Genomic DNA, 17,500 nt, shown 5'->3' on the forward strand with positions numbered 1-17,500 from the left:
ATTGCATGTATAAATATTTTTCCCACATTTCTGGCAAGTACAATGAAGAAAAGGTTCGTCAGCCCTGAAATGTGTTTGCAGGCGCGTGACAGGTGGATTTTCCGGGACGGCAGCAGACGAGACTTTTCTAGAGGCGGTTAGAGACGCGAAAGGTCACGAGGTCGGACTGAACATGGTGCTTCGTACAGTAAAGACAATAACTGTGTTACAAACAGAAAATTGCTCCTTTAACACCGACGGACTCTTTACGTTTCGTCCTCTTGGGTCTTTCCTTTTAGAAATCTAGACATGTTTGTTGCGTTGATGACTCTCCTTGATTTCTCTTCTTCTGTCAGACGCTCGACTTCTTGTTCGTCACGATAAGATGCAGATAAATAAAATCAGAACCCGTGACGATCGTCATCCAGGGAGAAACACCAGAAGCCAAATACCGTCCGCGTGTTGAGCTGCGGCGGTGCAGAACTGTAACACACACACACACACACACACTCGCACGTGAACGTGGGCATGTCCGCGCAGCCCCCCAGTCAGTCAGCGACGCTCCGGGATCCCGAGGCCGAAAAATGCCGTTTGCAAACATCAGCCAGCGCGTGTTTGTCGGAGCCTGCAGCAGATTCCAGATGCTCAGGCACTCGTCGGGCGTCAATCGACCCCACGGGACACTGAAGCGACGCCGTGACCTCCGACCTTCTGTAGGATGAAAGGGATATAAAAAGGAATTTGCAAAAAAAAAATCTGACTGCCGCGCAGGAAATGTACATTCTTACTTTGATGGCGCGCAGCGCGAAGCTTGAGACACGCGTGTGTGTGTGTGTGTGTGTGTGTGTGTGTGTGTGTGTGTGTGTGTGTGTGCGTGTGCGTGCGCGCAGAGAGAAAGAGGAAATTGACTCTGTACATTGGCCTTTGATTCCCATGTTCATAATATGTATCGGGCTCAGACAAACACGGGTTCACCTGCGTCAAAGAACGCGTCCAGGTGAACGTCCAGACAGGAAATGACCCGGAGAGTTGTTTTGGACTCTAGGGTCAAAGATAATCTTCATCTCTAATGTTTCATATTCAGTCATTCTTTGTGTCGAGTGCAGCGTCGCTCACGCAAAAACCCCTAACTTCAACAACCCGCTCCGGCGCAGCGTCCCACAGATTCCTCCGTCCCTCCTGCGACGTTCCCCATTTTCGGAATTCCTCAAATTCCCAGATTTGGAAAAGTACAGTACGAGGTCTCCTCCGCCGGCCCCCAGCGATCACGACCCCGTGCAGCCGGCGACGCGACATTCCTGACCTCCCCGATCCGCTCGGATCCACTCCGCTGCACGCTGCTTTCATTGCGTCCTCCGTCCTCCGTCTCCGGGTCAGGGAGTTGGAGGACGGGAGGAGAGACGAGGAGGAGGAACGTTCAGTCTTGACCTTGAACACAATCTATGGTTGGTGGCAGTTGTCCTTTGAATTGTAGACGTTTCAAATGTTGGGATTTATTCATTAGGAGTTGTGGTACGTTGTTCTTCACCTTTGAAATTCATAATCAACTATGGGAGTTCCCGCGCCCCCTCACTTTCAACCTGGCTTCCTCGTCGGGCACTGACTGGTTTTCCTTGGTTTTCCAAACTGTTGAAGGACTTTCAAGGCGAGTTCGAACCCTCACAGTGACGTCAGAGGAGGAGGAGGAGGATGGACGGAGTGAGGGGAGGAGAGAAAGAAAGACAGAAAGAAAAGGGGGAAAGTGGTTCAGGACGAGCAGCTGTGTGTTTGGTACCAGATGCTTCCCTGCTGACACACACACACACACACACACACACACACACACTATCATAAAGACACACACTCACACACACAATCATATACACACACTCTCACACACACACACACACACACACACACACAATCATATCGACACACACTCTCACACACACACACACACACACACACACACACACACACACACACACACACACTATCATAAAGACACACACTATCATAAAGACACACACACACACTCACACACACAATCATATACACACACTCTCACACACACACACACACACACACACAATCATATCGACACACACTCTCACACACACACACACACACACACACACACACAATCATATCGACACACACTCTCACACACACACACACACACACAATCATATCGACACACACTCTCACCCACACACACACACACACACACTCACACACACACACACACACACACAGGGCGAGGTGATGATCACCTTACAGCTCGATGTCTTTGAGTTTTTACGGCCTGATAATCTTGTGGACGACCCGAGGGCCACATGCTATCACACCTGCTTCTCCGGCCCTCCTCCCATTCTGTCTCTGTCTTTCCGGACAACGATGCCTGGAACCGGTCCAGGACATAGATGTATATATATATATATCTCTGTATGTCCTGGGTCCAGGGTCCAGGCACCGTGAATGGAGGCGGTGGTTGAATGTGAAGAGACATACTTGCGTCGCCCCTAGATACCGAAGAGGGGGGCGACGACGGCGACGACGGTAAATCCTGGTCCAGTAAAAGGACGAGGAAGCGACATTCACTCTTGCGTGAGGCCGATTTATTCGTCGCTGCCGGCGCGGACAGTGGGCAACTTTGTTCCCCTCCACCACTACAACTTCCGCTTCGCCGGGAGCGGGAGCGTGTCGGAATCTGCTCCGACGCCGAGCGTGGAGCTTGAAGACGGATTTCAGTTTCGTGACTGGGAGAGAAAAAAAATATCTGATTCACCCAAAGAAGTCTTTTTCGGCCTCGCATCGCGTGCGAGAAGCTGCGTCCCCGGTTACGAGGGAGATGTTGTCCAAACGCCTCCCCACCTGTTCCAGATGAAGAACAAATGTCAGCCGCCCCCCAACCGAGTCCTGTTATTGTGAGCCGCAGGCGAGCCGCCCCCCAACCGTCTCCACGTTCATGTTGCTTTAATAACACAAAGTATGTCGACGCCGTCTCGCCCCGCAGGTATCGGAGACATTCCCTGCCCGGCTTCTGTCTCGTGACTCTGCGGACGTTTCAATATCTCCGCGTGTTCATCGCACCGTCGGGTTTTTCTTCGGGCTCGTGGCGTCGCCCTCAGTCACGTGACGACGAGCAGGACGACGCCGTGTCTGTTCGAAGTGAGGACACGTTGAACCGACAATGGATTTGTATCAGGAGACAGAAAGTCCAGTCGAAATTTAACTCAGTCTAAAGGTAAAAAGTGATATTGAGCTCAGACAGTTTGATTTCAAAATAAGACGCAGAGAGAGAGAGAAAATGTGTCGAGTCGAGTTTCGCCGCCAGATGACGACGCAAAGAGGAACAATCTGTTTCATTTCAAAAGTAAGATGTGCAAAGAATAGAGAGAACAGTTCAGCTCTGAAGAAATCGTCGGATTGTAAAATAGAAAGGCTCGAAACGAGAGTTTTGTTCCAAAGCAAAACATGCAAAGGGGAATTTTATTCTGAAATAAGTGAAGTACAAAGTACACAAAGGTGAAGTTTCACTTCAAAATGAGACGAGCAAAGAGGGAAAAGCAGTTTGGATGCAGAAAAAAAGAGTAAAACATGCGAACAGAGGAGTTATGATGTGGAAGACGAGTTTCCTTTCAAAATAAGATGAGTGACAAAGATGTTCAGGCAAAAAACCCCAAAACAAACCCTGTCGTGTTAGTTTCTTTATGTTTCTCCTTTAATCTGTGACTTCCTGTCTGAACCACCGACCACAGGTTCCGCTGAGATTCATCTTCTTCTCTACCACACACACACACACACACACACACACACACACACACACACACACACACACACACACACACACACACACACACACACACACACACACACACACACGCACACACACGCACACACACAGACACACACACACACACACACACACACACACACACACACACACACAGACACAGACACACACACACACACACACACACACACGCACACACACGCACACACACAGACACACACACACACACACACACACACACACACACACACACACACACACACACACACACACACACACACACACACACACACACACACACACACGCACACACACACACACACACACACACACACCGCCTCGGGACACACAACACTGTCTGTGTGTGTGTTTGTCTGAACATCAGTCGACACGTTTGTGATTTAGCAGCGAGATCTTCAAGTGGGATTTTTTTTTTAAACGTTCAGCGGCTTCTTCTCCCACTTCCTTTTGTCTGACGTCGACATTTCGCCACTTTTTCATTTTTCATCTTGGCAATAAATGGGAAACCGCCTTTGTCCTCAACTTCGTCATGTGGATGATGCAGATTATCCAGATTTGGGGAAACTGAAATGTGACGTTATTTTGACGGGATGAAACCAGAGAGAAACATTTTGTTCAAATATCTTCATGACTCAAATCGTTAAAAAAGACGACCCATTCAATTTATTTTTAATTCACTGAAGGATAATGTCAAAAATCTGTTGTTTTCTTGAGATTTAGCTTTGATTTTATAAATGTTTTCTATGTTGTTTTCTTTTCTAAAAAAAAATAATATTTTTCTTTAATAATTTTTGATCACAAAGTGATTAAATTGATCTATTTGTGATTTAGACCCTGTTTAAGGTCTTTCTACGGACTCTTGTTTCTGTCATAAGTTCATCATCATCATCATCGCTGGATGAAACTGACGTCATCATTTATCTCGAGAAAGAGAAACTTTTATTAAACAAGTTTGCAATCGCTCCCGCGACGAAAAGCTTTAATGTGAATTATTCGTAGGCAAGTTTTTCCCGTGTTTTCCGTGCGTAGAGTATGTGGGGGGTTTAAAAAGCGTAAAGTTTTCAACACTCGACATGTTGTTAAAAGACAAAGTTGTCCCTCTCTCTGTCCTCTGAGCTGTTTCCTCCCTCACAATCCTCCGTCCTTTCTGTCGGACCATTCACGGCTTCAGGCTCCATTTTACTGGTTCCCATCAAAGTCTAATGGTCTGTAGGTAACGCTGTTGTTCTCCCAGCAGCACCCCCCGTCCCCCACCCCCCGTCTCCCTGCCCCGACCGTGTGTTCGGGGAGGACGAAGAGAAAAGAGTCAGATCACAAAAGAGGGCGCGTCAGGGTGATATTTTAAACCTCACCATGCTGCGTTCAGGGCCGCGGGGAAAAAACGCTGATTGAATGGAGGGAGGAGGAGGAGGAGGGAGGAAGAAGAGGAGGAGGAGGAGGGATGGAGGGAGGAGGAGGAGGAGGGAGGAAGAAGAGTAGGAGGAGGAGGGATGGAGGGAGGAGGAGGAGGAGAAGGAGGGATGGAGGGAGGAGGAGGGAGGAGGAGGAGGGAGGAAGAAGAGGAGGAGGAGGAGGGATGGAGGGAGGAGGAGGAGGAGGGAGGAAGAAGAGTAGGAGGAGGAGGGATGGAGGGAGGAGGAGGAGGAGAAGGAGGGATGGAGGGAGGAGGAGGGAGGAGGAGGAGGAGGGATGGAGGGAGGAGAAGGAGGGATGGAGGAGGAGGAGGGAGGAGGAGAAGGAGGGATGGAGGGAGGAGGAGGGATGGAGGGAGGAGGAGGAGGAGGGAGGAGGGATGGAGGGAGGAGGGAGGAGGAGAAGGAGGGATGGAGGGAGAAGGAGGGATGGAGGGAGGAGGGATGGAGGGAGGAGGGATGGAGGGAGGAGCAGAGTCTATAGCAGAGCTGGGAATTTGTCTTTTTTTTTTTTCCCCTGCCTGCAGGCGACTTATAGATGTGGACATTCTCCATCCCTGGTTACGCGGCGTGCTTGTGTTTTTTTTTATGTCTCCGCGTTTGTTTGAATGTCTTCCCAGAGATTTCCGGAGCCTTTTTTCTCCGGAGGGGGGCTGTACGAGAGAACGCAAACGTGCCTTTGTCCCGATGGCCCTCGTGACATTTACTGCAGGAAAACCTCGGGGAGATTCACAGCGAGCGCGGAAATCCTGAATGTTTGGGAACATTTTCCCCGCCGCTGTGCGCGACGGCGTCTGACTCGCCGCGTGCGTCACACGTGAACGGCACACCTCCGGGAAAACGCCCGGACCAAGATTCTCCGGATACGGTCATGTCCGTCTAAAACACCGTTGAGGGAAACGAGGTCGGGAAACTTTGGGCACAAAGAGACGGAATAACTCCGCTCGTGGACCGTCGTCCACTCGAATTAATTGTTTCCAGGTAACCATAGTTACCTGAGGATGACTTGAAACTAGAGATTGAACTATAAACTCCCCAGTAAACTGACCCTGACCTCTGACCGACAGGGACGCTCCCCGTCTGAATCCTTTTGACTCACACATATCAGGGTGCGATTCCAGACTGTCCCCACCCGTCTGGTTCGTCCGTGCAGGTTAAAACAAACACCTGACCCGGGGGGGGTTAGACTTGGCTTCAACAAACGCTGCGTCCGAGTTAGTTAGTCACCGCGATGAGTGAGGTTTAATGGGCCGAAGCTGCTTCTGTCGGAGGATGAAAGAGACATTTAATGGGCTGGAAAGTTGTGCGGTCTCGTTGTTCTGCCGCAGGTGATCACAGGTGTGTGTGTGTGTGTGTGTGTGTGTGTGTGTTTGGGGTCAGCCAGAGGGGTCTCCACCGCCCCCTGTGGCCACAGTGGGAACTCACATCGTCGGAGTCAGAGGATCCCGGAGCTGGCGAGGATTCAACGCAACTCCCAGATTTCCCCTTGACTCACTTTGCTGCCGGTGATTCAGCGCCGTTTAATTAATCGTTTGTGGTTTCAGACCGTGCGGCTGGCGGCAGAACAAACAGCGGCCATGTCGCTGCGGCGTGGTTGGCAGGGCGGCTGAGAGCGTTTGCGCGGGCGGTTTTTGACTTCAGTGGGTGAACGAGCGAGACGACACTCAGACGCAGACACAGCTGATGGACGGTGACTCAGCAGAGGCGGAGTCAGCCGGTCGGCGGCCAGCCCGCCACTTGAGGTTAACCAGGTTCGTGGTTGAGTCACATGACTCATCGACGAAGTCAAGAGGGAGAGGTGAGATGGAAGAGGTGAAATTCATGCAGGATGTGGAAGGTTCGGATTTATGAAAGAATTTTACTTCAAAATTTATTGTTTTATAATTAATTGGCTAAGCTAAGCTAACCCCTCGCCTACGGGGCGATATGGGAGGCCGGCGTCGACTCTCGGTATGAAGCCGAGCGGGGGGGGGGGGGGGGGGGGGTCGTGTCGAGCTGCTCCTTCAAACCCCACAGTTACGAAGTTACAGCAGAGAGAGAGAGAGAAAATGAAAGAGACGGATGATAAACTTGGAGAGACAGAACATGTGTCTGTGGCTCCGGAGCCAGAAGTGTGTTGACTTTCAGCCTGCAGGTGTGGAATTCAGCACACGCACACACACACACACACACACACACACACACACACACACACACACACACACACACACGAACACATGTACACTAATAGAAATAATAGAGTAATAGAAATATACAGTAGATGCTGTTTAATCTTGAATATAGATGGAGGGACACATACCTGCTACCTGTCATTCTGTTGGAGCACTCACTCACTCACTCACTCACTCACACACACTCACACACACACACACACTCACACACATACACACACATTTGTGTCCAGATTACCACCAACCCTCTATTCACACCACCTCGATGAGGGGGGGGGGCCGAGGAGTGAAGTTGCACCTTTGTTGGCCGAAACTTCTGTTGCTAAAAATAGTCCCTGGTTGGTAGTGGGGGGGGGGGGGGTTGTTTGGCACGGCGGCGGGATATGGCGAGGAGGTGACCTGAGGTTGGCTCAGCGGAGCTCGAGAGGATGACACGCCGACACATGGCAGGAGAAGTTCTAGGGAAATGTCAGGAGCGACAGACGTTCTCACACACACTGCACATGCAGGTAGATGAACAGGCATTCTACACACACACACACACACACACACACACACACGCGCACACGCACACGCACATCCCGTGTTTATCCACGTCAATCCATAGGGACCCCTCTGATCGGTTTACACTTGTTGTTTGGACGAAACCGTAAACCACCCTTTGTGTGTGTGTGTGTGTGTGTGTGTGTGTGTGTGTGTGTGTGTGTGTGTGTCTGCAGGCCTCTGGGTAAGGACAGTGCTCGCTCCATGAGAAGAGATTTTTGCTCTTTTGAGGAACATTAGCCGTATCTCAGATTTCTGCCTCCTGTAATTGCTCCTCTATTGTGGTGTGCGGACTGAGCACACACACACACACACACACACACACACACACACACACACACACACACACGCGCGCGCGTACGTTCTCCACATACACGTGCACTTCTTCCCTCCTCGTTCCTCTTGTTGTACTCGCATCGCTCGGAGGCGCTCTGGTGAAACCAGATCTCGTTCCTGGTCGTTCCTCCTCTTCCTCTCCTCTTCCTCCTCGTCGTTCCCTCAGGTTTTCCAGAAGGTCGTCCGCTCCACCCACGTTTCATCCCCGCTCTCTGCACCTTTCGTTTCGTTCTGTCGAATGTTCACTCCTCCATTATCTACCATCGCCGCCTTCCCTCCGTCTCCCTCCTTTCACCTCCCCTCCCTCTTCGGAAGCCCCCCCGTCCCCCCGTCCCCGTCCTCCCCTCCAGGCGAGGGCTGTTTAGGGCCTCTTCAAAGGGGTAATTATCATGGCGCTTATCAAGAGGGGTGGGCACTGTCACTTCATGTGTGTGAGTCTTTACATGCCTGTCCCTGTGTGTGTGTGTGTGTGTGTGTGTGTGTGTGTGTGTGTGTGTGTGACATACGGTTTCTCACACGTTTAGATGCTTTAAAAAAAAAACACGCTTTGTTGCGTCATCAATAGAAGGAGACAAGTTGAATTTTTCTTGTTGCTTATTAAATATGGTTTAAAAAAGAAATGGCAGCCATTTTTAATAAATGCAGGACTTGTGACTTGAAAACTCGGATGAACGCGACACAAATTTTTCCGCGCGATGACGTTACCGACAGAGTCGATGAGAGGACGCGAGTTGCCGACGAATTCCGGCGTCACTGGCGCCGCGGCGACGCAAATGACCACGGATAACGTGAAGACACGGTGTCATTCGCGTTATTTTTTAAATCCAAAAAGGTGTTTGATCCGGTGAATGTGCACAACCTAATTCTCTAAGAATAATGTTCAGCTTTGTGGAAAGTGAAGAGCGACGTGGCTCCATCCTCAATAATCTACTTTTTGTTTCGTTTACGGAAAAAAAAACCCCGGACCTTTCGACTCTGCAGCTTCTTGAAGTTAAATCCTGGTTTACTACGCCGCAGTTTGCTCATGTTAACATTGTGCTTCGTTCACGGGTCCTCTAGTATGACCATCTGCATGCGTATCATAAATATTGTCTCGCCGGCCGCTCTTTGGCTCATTGGAATCGTTAATATCCCTTTGTGGTCCGGTTTTATTTCGTGTCGCGTTAACTCGTCTCTGTCAATTCGTGTAAACAGACAAACTGATGTAGAGTCTGTTGCGTCAACACACAAGTGATTTATCTGAGCAAAGGAAAAAGAAACATGATGCTGCACGATCAGAACAGTTGCAGGAAATAAAGCGAGCGCAGATGAAATCGACCCGCGTGACTTTTGGCCCGGCCGCACCAAGTGAGTCAATTCAAAAGACGGAAGATAAGGGGAAAGAAAAGATAAACAGCTGCTGCCTCCGTTTTGACGGCCAGAAATCCACGTGTCTCATATCACAAGTCATCACATTTCCTTGTCAGGGCGTTTAATTTGTGACCGATGAACACCTGAACCCCCGTCTGCTCCGCGGGACTTTGTCCGCGCTCGTGTCCGGACAGCGAGCGCCCCGGTCGGCTCTGGCACCGGCCCGAGGCCTTTTCCGTCAGTGTCTCACTCTTTGTTCACTGCAGGTTTTTTGCTGAGTTTTCCTTTTGATTGCCGCCAGGTGACATCACGAAGTTGGCGGGAAGCCGCCTGTTGCCCCCGGGTGTGTGTGTGTGTGTGTGTGTGTGTGTGTGTGTGTTTGTGCCGGTCTTGCCAGCGGGCAGTCGGCCATCTTTGTTTCGGCACGCTGCAAGTTAAGCGGGTTCATTTTTGAAGGGGGGGGGGGATATCTTGTATCTGCGCTATTCACAGACTTCGACTGGAGTGATTAATCACATCCACTGGCAACACGACGAGTGATTGAGACAATGGGAACAAATGTGAGCGAGGGGGGAATTCCCCGGTTTTTTTTCTTGTTGCACAGATTTGACGTGACCGTCGTCTTTTCCACACCCGAGATCTGTTTCTTTCAGTTTGAGCTCTTCACATTTTTCTGCTCCCGAGTAAAGGAGACAGTATATGGCCGTTGCGTTGGTTGACCCCGCGTGAACCCGTACAGCCGATACGCTGGTCTATTCTTGGCGTCTCGGGGTCTATTTTGGTGCTAACGCGCTGGATTTATGGCCCGACCCGAGAGAAACCGGACCCGGAACGGACAAGACTGTTGTGGGGGGAAGTGGGTCAGAGTCTAAACTTGGAACCGCCATGTTACCGCGGAGACCCCCCCCCCACGTGACGTCACACTGTTGTTGGTTGTCAGGGCGACGGTATTTCTAGCCTCGTAGGAGGTGAAGTCATTTTTGTGATCGGGTTTTGTGCTGCTGCTAAAGGGCGGCTCCTCTAATGTGAAGCCAAATCATCGTGACCGCCCCCTGGTGGCTGGCTGCGGTATATGTCATAAGCTCCGCCCCCTCCCTGTTAGCAGATGGGACATGGACCAAATGTTTTTTTTTTCCCAAATATGATTTCTGTTGTTCCTATCACACACTGATGTATGTTCAAATGTTCATAAGTTTTAATTAGTTATTTGATGATATGAAAAAAATTATTTTTTATTTTTTGTGACGTGGGAGAAAGTGTCGCAAACCGTGAATAGACTTTTATTCATTGAGGAACTTTTGATGAAAGTGTTCGGGAGTTTCGCCTGTGGACAGCTGGTGCGGCCTAGCGGGTCACACCTCTGACTGTGGTGCAGGAGGTCGGGGTTCGATGCCGGGTCATCCCCGGCGGCGGGCCCTCGGCGTGGCCCCTTAATAAGTAGGTCGCGTTGGACAAAAGCAAAAATGAACGTAATGTAACGTAATGACAGCAGATTATCAGAAGGCACGACTGGAGGGTTCACTGCATGAACCCGTGCGGGCCGGCGTGCCCGTTCTCGCCCCGCGTCGCTTTGTGCTTTGAAAAAACAAAAAAAACACATGATAAAATAGCTCAATTCCCGCCTCAAGTCTCTAATTATGTACCACGAAGGGAAAAAAAAGATGAGATGAGGACACAGAGACAACAAGGCTCGGCAGGTCGGGAACTAATCCCGTCTAATAGCAACGTCTCTGTTCCATCACGACTGTAGAATCTGTAGCTGGAGGATCTGTGAGCGTTCAGGCGGACGAGTTCAGACTCATGAGGTTGATTATTGTCGAGTGCCGCAAAATAATTATCTACATTTACTGGAGAACACGTTTGTGTACTTCTGCTACTTTGCATTTCAGTGGAGAACTTCATGCTTTACCAGATGTAATTGACAAGCAACTGATTAGGATACACGAGACATATAATCTACAGAATGGTGCATTGCTTGTTTTAGCATAGTGGTTTAAAAGTAGTTCCAATTATTAAAACGCTGTTAATCTACTTTGACTGTGTATCTCTGTTAATGATTATACATTGTGAGAAGTTTTACTTTTGATGTCACTTTTCCTGACTGCTGTTTTGCAAACTTTAAACTCCGGTCATGAAAAGAATACCTGCAGACGATACTCGGGGCAAAAGCAGTCATTTTTTTCTGCTCATTAATTGTTGATCGGAAATAAAAATCACGCGTTTAAAAAAGAAATTTCGCATCTGAGAAATTAAAAAGCAATTATCCCATCAATTATCATTCGTCGTCCATTTACTGCTGTTTACATCACAGGTTGCAGAAAGATTTTGTGGCTTTTCATGTCAGAACAAAGTGTCTGGATTTCGCTCCATGTCTCCACATCGTTAAAAGATCTGAATCTTTCATTCGTCGTGTACAGTATCTGTCAGAATTTGCATATTGCGACTGAGCAAGTCTGGACGCAACAGACAAAGGATTCTGTGACGTCACAGATAAACATCTGCTGGACGGTTGTGTGATTGATGATACAGTATATAGGTCTTATGTCTGCCGGCAGATTTAAACCTTTGGAGTTTGCCTTGTGGAAACTTTTTCTTATTTTTTACAGTATTTCCCTGCGGGCGTCACATTTTCATGTCTCAGTACAGCTTCAAATAAAAGATTGTTTTCGTACATTATGTCATTAAGGTGACTGATGACAGTGTAGCAGAGGGGATTTTCTTTTTTTTTGTTCATGTTAACTTTAGTTTTCCGGGTGATTAACTTGGATAATAGTCAAATATCAAACCTTGTTACTCATGCATAGTGGGTTTTCATTTAATTTTAATAATCCTGTCTGTGCTCTTTGTCAGTGGAGATATGACACTTATACTGTGTTCACACCAAGATCATCATTTGTGCATATTTGCGTTAATTTGCGAATATTTTTTTGGAGTTGTTTATGTTTCTCGAAAAATCTGTTGCGTTAATATATTTTCTAAATGTGTTTTTCCTTCCTGTCAGATTCATTCCTGAACGATATGATGATAACTATATCGTTCCTGCATGAATTTTTTTTGTTCAGTATCATTTTTTTTTTTAAATGTCGAAGCGGGATGAGAGGAGTGAACTGAAATCGTATCTTTACATCTCAGACATTGAGTTTTTAATAATTTGGCAGTTTTCCAATCCACCTGGCGCAGTCGTGTATGAGCGGGTGGCCCCGTCCAAATGGAGGGAGAACACCCAAAGTGCGACGCGTGGCTGTTTACATGCACACAAGCGCAACAATATGTGCATTCGTGAATCTGAACTTGTACCTTCGTGCACTGGAATACATCGATTGCACTCGTTCGTCTGCTTATATACGGTCCATACTGTTCACACACACACACACACACACACACACACACACACACACTGGAGGACGTAGCGTGCAGTAAACAGAAGTAAACGAGCAAAGGCCCAAACACAGCTGCTCCGTCTCCTGTGGCGGATGTCAAGGTCACAGATGGACCAAAGGCAGCGGGGAGAGGAAGAGGAAGGACACCGATGAAGGGGAGTGAGAGGACCGTGGGAGGAGGGACGGGCTGAAGAGTTGGAGGAAGACGAGGACATTGGCGTAGACAGACTCCTTCCGTCTCTTCCTTTTATTTGCATTCTTCCGTCACAAGCCCTCGGCGTCAGGTTCAGACGGAGGCGAGGCCTGAAGAGAGTCCTCGCGGTTCTCGGTGTCACGTCAGTGTTCTGTTGAGCGCCTCTGACAGTTCCACTGACAAGGTGTTGGGAGGTAGACGCATGCTCTCCCATTGGCTGTTGCCATGTGATGACATGCCGCGGATGAACAGATTCCTGCGCGGCACCTAAGTGGAGAAAGCACGTTGGGGTCAGTTTAGGGTTTTGAAGGAGTTTATTATTATTTCAAAAAGTATCGTCCCGCCACTGTTGAGCATTCTTTGCGCCTCTCCGACCAAAACCACCATCACCATTAAAAATAATAAGGGCCATCCTGTCTCAGCCGCATAGCCGCCGCGTACCGTGCCGTATGGTGGGGTAACCCTAGACTCAACCTGCATCCAGGATAACATCAGCAGACCCTATGTAGGAATGAACGGGCAAGTCCAGACATCGGCCCCCGTTGGCCACGAGCTCTCCGATCTGAGCAGCGAATGTCTCAGGAAGACGTGCGAAAGTGTTTGGACAGTACATGTATGAGCCAACAAGAGGAGGGCGGATCGATTGAGCTCCGGCTGAGAGACGCATAGCCGGTTAATGCCGGGATGACAGACGGGAATAAAGGACGCCTGTTCCGTCATGTCCTATATCTGTGCGCATGAATGCAAATTATGAGCGTTACACATGTGAACCCTGCAGCAGCCTGAGCTCAGCCCGTAGGAACTTCGGCGAGCAACGAGCAAAGTGCGCGGCGTGTTGTCGTAACCGTCACACCGCCCGACCATTACATCATCCCGTGTTGTGTGCATGCGTCCGGGTGTTTTTCACCCCCGTTGTGTACAGTAGTGTTTGACACCGCATCACACGTCCTCCGCTCCGAGGGGTTGAGCGCTCTCCCTCGGGCGGCGCCATCTTTGTGCCCCCGTACCATAATTCGCTTTTAGCTGGACTCTGTGGGTGTGTGTGGGGGACGGGAGGGAGTTGAGCGAGGATCAGGATTACATCTCGGAACAATGGATGCGACCGGTCTCAACAAATCTGAAAAGAAACGGCCCTCTGCTCTGATTGGACGGCACCTGGGGAAGTGATCCCTGCCGCCACAATAGGAGGATAATAAATCCAAAGTAAATAGGGTGACGTGATATTGAGATGGGAGCGAAGAATACGCTTCTTTTGACTGAAGCGGATTCAGTTCCCATCTGTTTTTTCTGGGTACTTATTTTTCAGTGATGCCCCAAAGCGCTCGGTTTGCTTCTATTTTTAGTTGAAGTGTCGGTCTCCATTTCTTTCACCCTGTCACTCTCGCTCTTCTCCGGCTTCCTCCATCAGCCCACATTGCAGCGTTGGGCCCGCTACCTCTCTCTCCCTCTCTCTCCCTCTCTCTCTCTCCCTCTCTCTCCCTCTCTCTCTCCCTCTCTCTCTCTCCCTCTCTCTCTCTCCATCACTGTCTCTCTCTCCCTCTCTCTCTCTCTCTCTCTCTCCCTCTCTCTCTCTCCATCACTGTCTCTCTCTCCCTCCCTCTCTCTCTCTCTCTCTCTCTCTCCCTCTCTCTCTCTCTCTCTCTCTCCCTCCCTCTCTCTCTCTCTCTCTCTCTCTCTCCCTCTCTCTCCCTCTCTCTCTCTCTCTCTCTCCCTCTCCCTCTCTCTCCCTCCCTCTCTCTCTCCCTCTCTCTCTCTCTCTCTCTCTCTCTCCCTCTCTCTCTCTCTCCCTCCCTCTCTCTCTCTCTCTCTCTCTCTCTCTCTCTCTCTCTCTCTCTCTCCCTCTCTCTCTCTCTCCCTCCCTCTCTCTCTCTCTCTCTCTCTCTCTCTCTCTCTCTCTCTCTCTCCCTCCCTCTCTCTCCCTCCCTCTCTCTCTCCCTCCCTCTCTCTCCCTCCCTCTCTCTCTCTCTCTCTCCCTCTCTCTCTCTCTCTCTCTCTCTCTCCCTCTCTCTCTCTCTCCCTCCCTCTCTCTCTCTCTCTCTCTCTCTCTCTCTCTCTCTCTCTCCCTCCCTCTCTCTCCCTCCCTCTCTCTCTCTCTCCCTCCCTCTCTCTCTCTCTCTCTCTCTCTCTCTCTCTCTCTCTCTCTCCCTCCCTCTCTCTCTCTCTCTCTCTCTCTCTCTCCCTCCCTCCCTCTCTCTCTCTCTCCGTTGCCCTCCTTCTGTCACTGTGATTAGACGAGTTGAGGAGATCAGAGAGAAGAAAGCAGGACCAGCCCCGTTGACCTCTCCCCTCCTTCTCTCTCTCCCTCTCTCTCTCTCTCTCTCTCTCTCTCTCTCTCTCTCTCTCTCTCTGCACCAGGCTCGCTCGCTCGCTCTCTGTTGTGTGTTTTCCATATTCTTTTTTTTTTCATGTTTCTTTGTTTGGCAGCTTTTTTAGTGGCTGTAACTGATGCGGTTGTCTTTGGCCAGGCGGCAGTCCCCGGGATTACTACGAGCTACTATGATATTTATTAATATATTTATATTTATATTATCTATACAGGTCCTATGAGTCGTTGCACGTATATATCGTGTGATGTGTAAACGCTCAAAAAATCATTTTCACCTGTTGCTGAGCATCATGTGATGAGGGAGGAAGCTTTTTATTTCAGACGCAGATTTGTAAATGAAACAGGCGCAGTCAGCGAAACAGTCTACTCTGTTTCAGCCAATCAGCAACCGGGCTCGTGTTTTTCGTGCTCGTGTTCGATTTCCTGTTCGTTTAAGGGCTTGTGATCGTCATCGTGTTCGTGTTTCGTGCTTGTGTTCATTTTTTCCGTGTTCGCGTTTGGTGGAATCAGATTATTTCACGTCTCTATTGTAAAATATACACATTTAATTATATATAAATAACAAAACCTCATCCATACTGTGCGGGGTCGGGGGTCAGCGTCGCCATCCCGGTGACTCCTCTCAACAATATTTCTCCGACGCCTCCCCGCAGGATGCTCGCCAGTCTTTTCCCAGGCTCGTATTATTTGAGACCCGGGACCCAGACGAGAGCAGCTGATGATTTCCACCGGGGGTCCTGGAGGGTCCTTGACCCCGATTGTCGCGGATGTGAACATTCGCAGACTTGTGTTCGTATGAAACCCCTGCACACTCCTGTCCCGCTCGATCCCCGTCAGACCCCCGGTCGACTCCCCTTTGTCCCGTCCCGTCCTCCTCGTCTCTCCTCCCCCGCCAGCAGCCTTTCATCCACTAATCACGTTGAAATGCCTGGCGCGACCTTTGGAGTTTAACCCCGGGAGAGACCCCCGTATCATACAGTCACACAAAAGTCAAGCCAATGAATTATCCGCGTACACGTATTTTACATGTGTGTGTCATATTTGAAAGGCCTGTTCAGATGCACACGCAGCATTTGAACACGTATTCCACACACATATAGAAGAGGAACTGAGGAGCCCACGATCACCACCTCTCCCCATGTGGTCCGTCAGCTCCCAGCCGGACTCCCACCATGTGAATAGATGGCATTCCGTGTTGTGAAGTTTGTTAAGGAGCTCACATATGTGAGCCCCTCGCCACTCACACGTCGGATTATTGAAGCTCTGAAAGCACCCGGTGATGTTTTTTTCCTCTCGGCGATATCTCAGGAATGCCGACCGGTGAACTAGAGGTTAATCTGCGGTTCACGTGGAGTTTGTGCGCGACGCATGGTGAGCGCCGACACACCGACGTGTTGTCTTGTTTGTCTTTTTTTCGTACGCTGGAACGGAATGTGGTGGCAAAACGCTTTTTGAAGCAACTGGATTAGTTGTGCAACATGTAACCAGCTTATAGGAAGAAAAAAAAATTGTTATTGAGATTAAAAAAGCGATGTCTGGCGACGGGTCAAAGTTCATTCCTGACTTTGGAAACTACAAATTGTTGCTTTCCTAATTCCAAAACGAATTAATCTATTTCAGGACTTCGCCTTAATTTGCACCATGACGAGTTCACGCCGCCCGGCATGTTCCCAATTATTAATAAAAGCAGCGTGAAATGATAGTACAACGTCCTTAATGTGACGTAGGGTCTTTTTTGCAGAAGTTTGTTGAGGGGGGACATTGGACCAGAAGGGATCAAAATGAAGAACGATGGGATCGCTGTTGTGACAAACATGTTTTTATGAATTTCAATCTGAATATTTTCCGATCCCCATTTTCCGAGCTCAGTTCTTGATCATGAATCAGCTCTTGTCCGACTTCCTTGTCGTCTCTGTGTGTTTCCCAGCCCGGAGGTGACTCCTCTCGATCTGATTTCAGGTAGCTGTGAACCTGCAGCTCCGATGGCTCCGCGTGACTCACGGGTGTCTTCTTG

General features: G+C 49.4%; 1 protein-coding gene across 5 annotated transcripts in view; it reads left to right on the forward strand.

Moving 5' to 3' along the window:
* The window catches only part of col4a6 (collagen, type IV, alpha 6), an 88,801-nt gene that overhangs the window by 27,724 nt on the left and 43,577 nt on the right, over positions 1 to 17,500 (forward strand). The gene's annotated exons all lie outside the window — the stretch shown is intronic.

Source organism: Scophthalmus maximus, chromosome 12 (genome assembly GCF_022379125.1).
Source record: "Scophthalmus maximus strain ysfricsl-2021 chromosome 12, ASM2237912v1, whole genome shotgun sequence".
Lineage (NCBI taxonomy): Eukaryota > Metazoa > Chordata > Actinopteri > Pleuronectiformes > Scophthalmidae > Scophthalmus > Scophthalmus maximus.